The 7,815-nt window shown below is 48.6% G+C and overlaps 1 long non-coding RNA gene across 1 annotated transcript in view; it reads right to left on the bottom strand.

The window, feature by feature from the left end:
- Positions 1 to 2,966: 2,966 nt before the first annotated feature.
- LOC146370114 (uncharacterized) overlaps positions 2,967 to 7,815 on the bottom strand; it is a 6,561-nt gene continuing 1,712 nt past the window's right edge. The window contains exons 2-4 of the long non-coding RNA XR_014797198.1: positions 7,809 to 7,815; positions 5,472 to 5,672; positions 2,967 to 4,524 (exon numbers count right to left, since the gene is read on the bottom strand). The exon at positions 7,809 to 7,815 is cut by the window's right edge and continues 245 nt beyond it. This is a non-coding gene — a long non-coding RNA (uncharacterized LOC146370114). The remainder of the gene's footprint in view (positions 4,525 to 5,471; positions 5,673 to 7,808) is intronic.

The following is a 7,815-nucleotide window of genomic DNA, read 5'->3' as shown; positions in this document are numbered from 1 at the left end:
ATTGTTTCTGCAGTTCCATGTGACCAATGAAGGTCATCACCTTCTGTGGTGAACACGTCTGGAGTGAGGGCCGGAATGTGGTCCTTTAAACCTGCAATGAAAGTGTTCAGGTGCAATAATGTGTCTTGTTCTACCTGAGGAAGGGCAGAAGAAAAGTTAATTTCAGGCACATAAATGTCAGCCTCAGGGAACTTTTCACGAGCTACTCTCAGTGCCCTTTTCAGCTCCATTACTGGCACATTCTTGTCTCTTTGGGACCTGTTGTTAATACCAAAGGATAGGACTAATTTTGTCACCGATATGTCAGCGGTCGCTCTCTCCAGTAGGTTCTCCGCATGCCACCATTTGGCTCCCGAAGCTGTCAATTTGTAGGCTGTCAGCTGCAAAAGGAGGAAGTCTGCTGATATTGGAATCGCCGATGATGATCCAGGGCTCCTTAACGTGTAGGTGCCAGTCCTTCAGCTTTCTGCAAGTGTTGGGATGTCTCGTCGGGGTCCGCACCTGCTGTTCTGATGAGGCTAGTGAAGGAGGAGAAGACGATGAAGACGATTCCTCTGCTGCTCTTATTTGGAGCCGAGTCTGTACACAGGATTTTAGTCTGTCTAAGCTGCTGCAAGGCGGGCCCAGGTAAGTCACTGGTTGTGGTTTGGCCACTGTTACTGTGTTAACCCGCTTTATCTTTTTGGAGGTGGATTCCCCCTGTGTGAGGTCAAGCCCCTCAGTGTTCATCTCCTCCACAGATTGTGGTGGCTGGATGGAGAGAGAAGGTGGTATCTCCTGGATTGGAGTCTCTTGGAGTGCGATGAGGATTCTCTTCACCCTCTGGTCCCTCGGTGCCGCTGGATTGGATTCTGCCGTTTGTGGAGTCTCCGGAGGGGAGGTAAGCCTCGAGTCGCTCTCTTTTTCCTGCTCCCTCTCAGAAAAGGGTGACCAATCTCCAATGATGTGATCTGTCATTGTTGCAGTTGTTGTTTTAGATGTGGTGCTCGTTGCAGGTGGGTCATGGACCTGTGCTGAAATGGTTATCCTCCAGCCGGCCTCGGTCTGAGGTGGGGCGGGTTGTGTGTGTAGAACAGTTTGTTGTATTACCTCAGTAAGGGGTTCAATAGCGTCCAGTTGCCTCATCTCCCCGTTCCCCTGTGGCTGTCGCGCAGGTTCGCTGGCAGTATTCTCCTCCACTGTTCCAGTGGCTGCCCTGAGATCAGCCAGCTTCACCACAATCTCCGCTCAGGCCTGCTCCAGGGATTCGGGTTGCAGGCGACGGCCCAGGTTCCTCTTGGCCCAGGACGTTGCTATTTCGAATGGGCCCCCCAGTCCTGTTTAGGGAACTCAGAAAGTGCTTTTATTTCCTTCTCTATGCTCTCAGTATAGTGATCCCGAAGGATCAAAATGGCTGTATGAGCCCAGTTTCTCGCGTTTCCCTCAATCATAGTCTGTGTCTTTCTGTTGGGGATGGCTGGTTTAATAACAGTCATTAGATTGTGGGCTATCTTATTTAGAGAAGGAGGATAAATGTCACTTGCCACATTTTTCAGATGATGCACCGCTTTAATTAGTCTGTGAATAATGCGAACCTTCGCAGAAAAGTCAGGATCATCTGATAATATTTTGTTAGCAGGAGGTCCAGCTCGCTCAATTCGGGTGGGTCTACCAATTGTCCTGAGCTGTTCTCCGTTCAAATCGTCAGTCCCGTCCGGTCCGACTTCTCTGTCGGGCTGCGTAGCGGTCTGTCGCCAGCTGTTCTCTCCTCCGGCTCCGCTGTGGTGCGTGGAAGAGATCTGACTCACCGTTGCGGTGTTCTCCTCTCACGACCGACGCATAAGTTCTCCGACCGTCCCGAGTTGGAAAACTGTTCCGTCGGGGCAATCTGCGTCCGCTCGCCCCGGCCGTCCAGCCACGATCTCCTCTCCGGTCCCTGCGCCGCCGAACGACGGTCCACTGTTCATCCGTAGCAAATGTGGCCATGGTTGTGTGTCCACTAATGTCCTTAGCTGTATCGTCTGGTCACTCTTGACCGTGCTGATAATGCTAGGTGGTTCTGTGCTAACGGATTACTCGTACTACTGACTTATGATTACTGAGCGCTTCATTATTGCTCAAACTCAATAAATCATAAAACACATACATACAATAAGAGCCAAAGTTGCGACGTTTCGGTTCCAAATGAACCTTCTTCAGGCTGGCTTGCGAAAGAAGCAGTAATAAATCCAACAACAAGTGTCCGGAACAGATTGCGTGCTGTCTGCAAAGCGTCCATAAAGGTTGCATGTGGATCGGACCACACTTCCCATAATGCCTAGGGTGCCCGGGTTTTTGCACCAATCAGTGGTCCACACACTGGCACGGCCCACAGTCTCTGCCGAATCGGGGTTCTGATTGGTCGCGCCACTGAATGGTGCTTTCACGGACCTCTGGAAAAACAATATATCAACGGTTATGATGTAAATCCTTATCCTGGAACATGGGTGTGAAAAATGGCCGAACTCAGTCTTTTTAACATAGGGTTAGGATGGGGAAGATAATCCCTTCTCCGAAAGGAAAAGGAGCGTGCGCGGTCCATCCCTCCCTGCGGCCCTCCGTACCCGTCCCAGAAGACTTGGCAGTCACGTTGGCGGCGGCGGCCATAACGCACCACCGTCCAGCCGTCTTCCATGGCGTCCAGTCTTTTTCTCCTTTGTGTTTCTTCTTTTCAAAAAATAAAATGTGCCTCAAAAAATATCAATTTAATTTTAAGGTGAACAAAAAACGCTTTCCAAAATGTGGAAAGGAAAAAAATCAGGAAAAAACAATAAACAACAAAAGAAGGTGTGCCAAAAAAAACCTGTTTATTTAAAAATAAACACAAAAACACAACGTTTCGACCGTACACGGTCTTCCTCAGGTGTGGCACACAGAAAACTGTAAGCTAGGTTAGCTGGCAACAGTTGGACTGACAGAGATGTGCTCTCATCGAGTGCCGAGTGGGAAATGAGCTCCTGTGCGAGCTCCGCCTTTTATATTCTCCCCTCGGCTGTGTAAAATCCCATTCGTCTTTTTTACTTTTATTCGGTAAAAATGAATTTGGTCTTTATTTTTAAACCGGCATTACATTTTAACTGTTTTTTAGCCAAAAATAACATATTTGCACTCTATAAAATTACTTTTAATGAATTTTAAAGCCAAATTAATTTAATCACTGTTTTTATAGGGTTAGGGTTAGGGGTTAGGGGAAATCAATGCGCTGTCCACACCTGCTCCCATCCCGGGCGTTCAGGTCTCCCACAGTACGCCCCAAAGGGGTATGATTGTCCAAGGGGCCGGTGATGATAACCCCGTCCCAGTTCAAAAAATTAACCATGATTTGGTTTTTTAGTGCACGTGTATATCGTTGGGCCGTCGCGACGTTTCGGCGAGTTATAGGCCTTCTTCAGGCTGGCCCAACGTGTCTGTCCATGTGTGTTTTTTGTGTGCCTCTCTTGGCTTTTATAGTGTGCTGTCTCCTCCCACTCTTGGATTTTCTGTTTTATTATTTTTTTGTTTTGTCCTGTCTTTTCTTTGGCTTTCTCTGTTTTTATTATTTTCATGGCACCCCCTTCTTTAATTTCCTTTCCAGTATTTGTCTTTAGTTTTTATATTTATGGCACCCCCTTCCTATTTGTCCTTTCCTTTGGTTTCGTCATGACTTGTTCCTTTCTTTGTAACCATCCTGTCCCACATTCTTTTGTCCTTGTTATGTCCTCCTCTGTGACTTTTTGTGTAACATCCAATTGTTTTGTGTCCTCCAAGTCCTCCTATTATTTTTCTGTCCCAATTATGTGTTTCTCGTTTTGACTTTAGTGTTATGTCCAATTGTTTTATGTCCTCCAAATCCTCCTTTTATTGTTTTGTCCTAATTATGTGTTTGTTCTTATTGACTTTTGTATTATGTCCAATTGTTTTGTGTCCTCCAAGCCCTCCTTTTATCGTTTTATCCTAATTACGTGTTTGTCTTAGGGTTATGGGGAAAAAGCCAGGAGAGGATGGGACAAAAGTGGAATAACTGAAAAAGTAAGAGGTGTAGAGGGCTGATGTTGGTGTCTAGGTGGGGGTTTTGGTTGGTGCCGGACGCTGTGGCGAAGAGCCCACGCCGATGGCTTCTTCGGTTCTGGAGATATGGCGAATGGGACCAAAAAGGATGGGACAAAACGGTCCCAATGGGAGAAAGGAAGGTGCAGAGGGCCTGGTTCTACTGTCATTGCATTGCCCGTGTCCGGGCGCATCCGCAGGTGCCCAACATGGCATGGTTCAGAGTACCTTTGCAGGATGGGGCAGTAGTTGGAGAACGGTCGTGTGATGCGTCCACGGATGCAGAATCGTTCCCCGACTCCAAGGGTGCCCGCCGTGTCTTTGTCAGACCCTCCTATCTGGAAATAGAGCTGCAAACCTTTTTCGGAAGCACTTTCCCTGCACAGAAGCGTCTGCAGCAGGAGACCGCAGAAGGGACAGCAGAACCAGGCCTTTGGAGCACTGCGTCATCTCCTGGTCCACACATGCCATCACGACGCACTGTACAGGGGGAGAGCAAGGCATCGTCGGTGGCCGCAAACAGTACAATCGCCTTCTGCGTCTGTTATTCTCTTTCGTTTGTTTGAGTGCTTGTTTTTTAAATACACAGCAAGTGTCACTCACTCTCTCTCTCTGTCTCTCTCTCTCTCTCTCTCTGTCTGTCACACACATACACACACACACAGACACACAGACCGACACACAGTCAGACAGACACTGTGAGGTGTGCAGTGCAAAATTGGAATTTCAGTGCTTTTTGATTTGTATCTCTCTCTCTCTCTCTGTCTCTCTGTCTGTCATGCACACACACACACACACACACACACACACACATAGACACACAGACAGACACACAGTCAGACAGACACTGTGGGGTGTGCAGTGCAAAATTGGAATTTCAGTGCTTTTTGATTTGTATCTCTCTCTCTCTCTCTCTCTCTCTCTCTCTCTCTCTGTCTGTCTGTCTGTCACACACGTACACACACACACACACACACACACACACACACTCACACACACACACACACACACACACACACCAAAGCACACAGACAGAAGCAGGGCAGCTGCTGTGCAACTGGGATTTGACAAGAGGGGCTCCCTCTGCTGGCTCAATGCGGTACAAAGTGTCAGAAGGTGTTAGTGCCGCAGAAATTAACAGCTTTGGACAATCAATTGCATCTGTGGTCCACAGGAGGGCGCCCAGTTGGCAAGTCCTGTGCATTGCATATTAATGCCGTTTCAATTGCACTCACATGTGCTTTTTGTGTAAAAGAGAGACACGCACACACACACGCACACACACACGCACACGCACGCACACACACACACACACACACACACACACCGGCTCAGAGATGAGGGAAAAGCAACAGAAATCAGGAGAGATTTCAATGTGAGGAGATGGCCTGTGATGCTGGGCCATTGTGTAACATTGGAATGAGTACCTGTGGCTGGGGGGTGCTCCTCAAAGGTCCCGGGAGGAGGAGGCGAGGAGGCTACGGGTGGCTGGCCTTGGGCTGCGCCTCAGGAACGTCATTTATTCTGCGTGGCGCCGCGTGTGCCCTGTGCAGCTTGGGTGTGTGCCGCTGACGCTCTGTGGCTCCTGTTCCTCTCATCTCCTGGTCCACACATGCCTTCACGACGCACTGTACAAGGGGAGAGCAAGGCATCGTCGGTTGCCACAAACAGTGCAATCGCCTTCTGCGTCTGTCATTCTCTTTCGTTTGTTTGAGTGCTTGTTTTTTAAATACACAGCAAGTGTCACTCTCTCTCTCTCTCTCTCTCTCTCTCTGTCTGTCACACACACAGACACACACACTCACACACAGACACACACATTCACACACAGACACACAGACAGACACACAGTCAGACAGACACTGTGAGGTGTGCAGTGCAAAATTGGAATTTCAGTGCTTTTTGATTTGTATCTCTCTCTCTCTCTCTGTCTCTCTGTCTCTCTGTCTGTCTGTCACACACACACACACACACACACACACACACACACAGACACTGTGAGGTGTGCAGTGCAAAATTTGAATTTCAGTGCTTGGTGATTTGTCTCCCTCCAGTGGCCCACTGCAGGTATGATGAGGTTTAAATGATAGGATAGGTTAGGTGGTAATAGCCAGTAGTTGACGGAATAAAATGGAATAACTCGAAAAGTAAGTGTCGTAGAGGGATGAAAGTAGTGTCTACGGGGGGGTTTTTGGGTCCTCCGGACACCCTGGTGAAGACCCCATGTCGATAGCACCAACGGTTCTGGACTTGGTGGAAATCGGTCAAAATTTGACGGAATAAAATGGAATAACTCGAAAAGTAAGTGTCGTAGAGGGATGAAAGTAGTGTCTACAGGGGGGTTTTTGGGTCCTCCGGACACCCTGGTAAAGACCCCATGTCGATAGCACCAACGGTTCTGGACTTGGTGGAAATCGGTCAAAATTTGACGGAATAAAAAGGTCAAAGTGGCATATAGGAGTGTCCGGTCGGGCTGATTCCACCACCACTGTACTCAGCAGGCCCTGCGGGGTCGTTAGACACGCGACGTGGCAGGGATCGGTGACATAACATGTAGCAGTTTCCCTGCACAGAAGCGTCTGCAGCAGGAGACCGCAGAAGGGACAGCAGAACCAGGCCTTTGGAGCACTGCGTCATCTCCTGGTCCACACATGCCTTCACGACGCACTGTACAAGGGGAGAGCAAGGCATCGTCGGTTGCCGCAAACAGTGCAATCGCCTTCTGCGTCTGTCATTCTCTTTCGTTTGTTTGAGTGCTTGTTTTTTAAATACACAGCAAGTGTCACTCATTCTCTCTCTCTCTGTCTCTCTCTGTCTTTCACACACACAGACACACACATAGACACACAGTCAGACAGACACTGTGAGGTGTGCAGTGCAAAATTGGAATTTCAGTGCTTTTTGATTTGTATCTCTCTCTCTCTCTCTGTCTAACTGTCTGTCACGCACACACACACACACACACACACACACACACACACACACAGACAGACACACAGTCAGACACACAGTCAGACAGACACTGTGAGGTGTGCAGTGCAAAATTGGAATTTCAGTGCTTTTTGATTTGTATCTCTCTCTCTCTCTCTCTGTCTCTCTTTCTGTCACGCACACACACACACACACACACACACACACACACACACAGACACAGACACACAGTCAGACAGACACTGTGAGGTGTGCAGTACAAAATTTGAATTTCAGTGCTTTTTGATTTGTATCTCTCTCTGTCTCTCTCTCTCTCTTTCTGTCTCTCTGTCTAACTGTCACACACACACACACACACACACACACACAGAAACACACACACAAAAACACACACACACACACACACACACACACACACACACACACACACAGACAGACACTGTGAGGTGTGCAGTGCAAAATTTGAATTTCAGTGCTTGGTGATTTGTCTCCCTCCAGTGGCCCACTGCAGGTATGATGAGGCTTAAATGATAGGTTATGGGGAAAAAGCCAGGAGAGGATGGGACAAAAGTGGAATAACTGAAAAAGTAAGAGGTGTAGAGGGCTGATGTTGGTGTCTAGGTGGGGGTTTTGGTTGGTGCCGGACGCTGTGGCGAAGAGCCCACGCCGATGGCTTCTTCGGTTCTGGAGATATGGCGAATGGGACCAAAAAGGATGGGACAAAACGGTCCCAATGGGAGAAAGGAAGGTGCAGAGGGCCTGGTTCTACTGTCATTGCATTGCCCGTGTCCGGGCGCATCCGCAGGTGCCCAACATGGCATGGTTCAGAGTACCTTTGCA

Source organism: Perissodus microlepis, chromosome 16 (assembly GCF_051167445.1).
Source record: "Perissodus microlepis isolate ML-2025 ecotype Zambia chromosome 16, ASM5116744v1, whole genome shotgun sequence".
In the NCBI taxonomy this organism is placed as follows: Eukaryota; Metazoa; Chordata; class Actinopteri; order Cichliformes; family Cichlidae; genus Perissodus; species Perissodus microlepis.
This window is presented reverse-complemented; position numbering and strand designations above follow the sequence as displayed.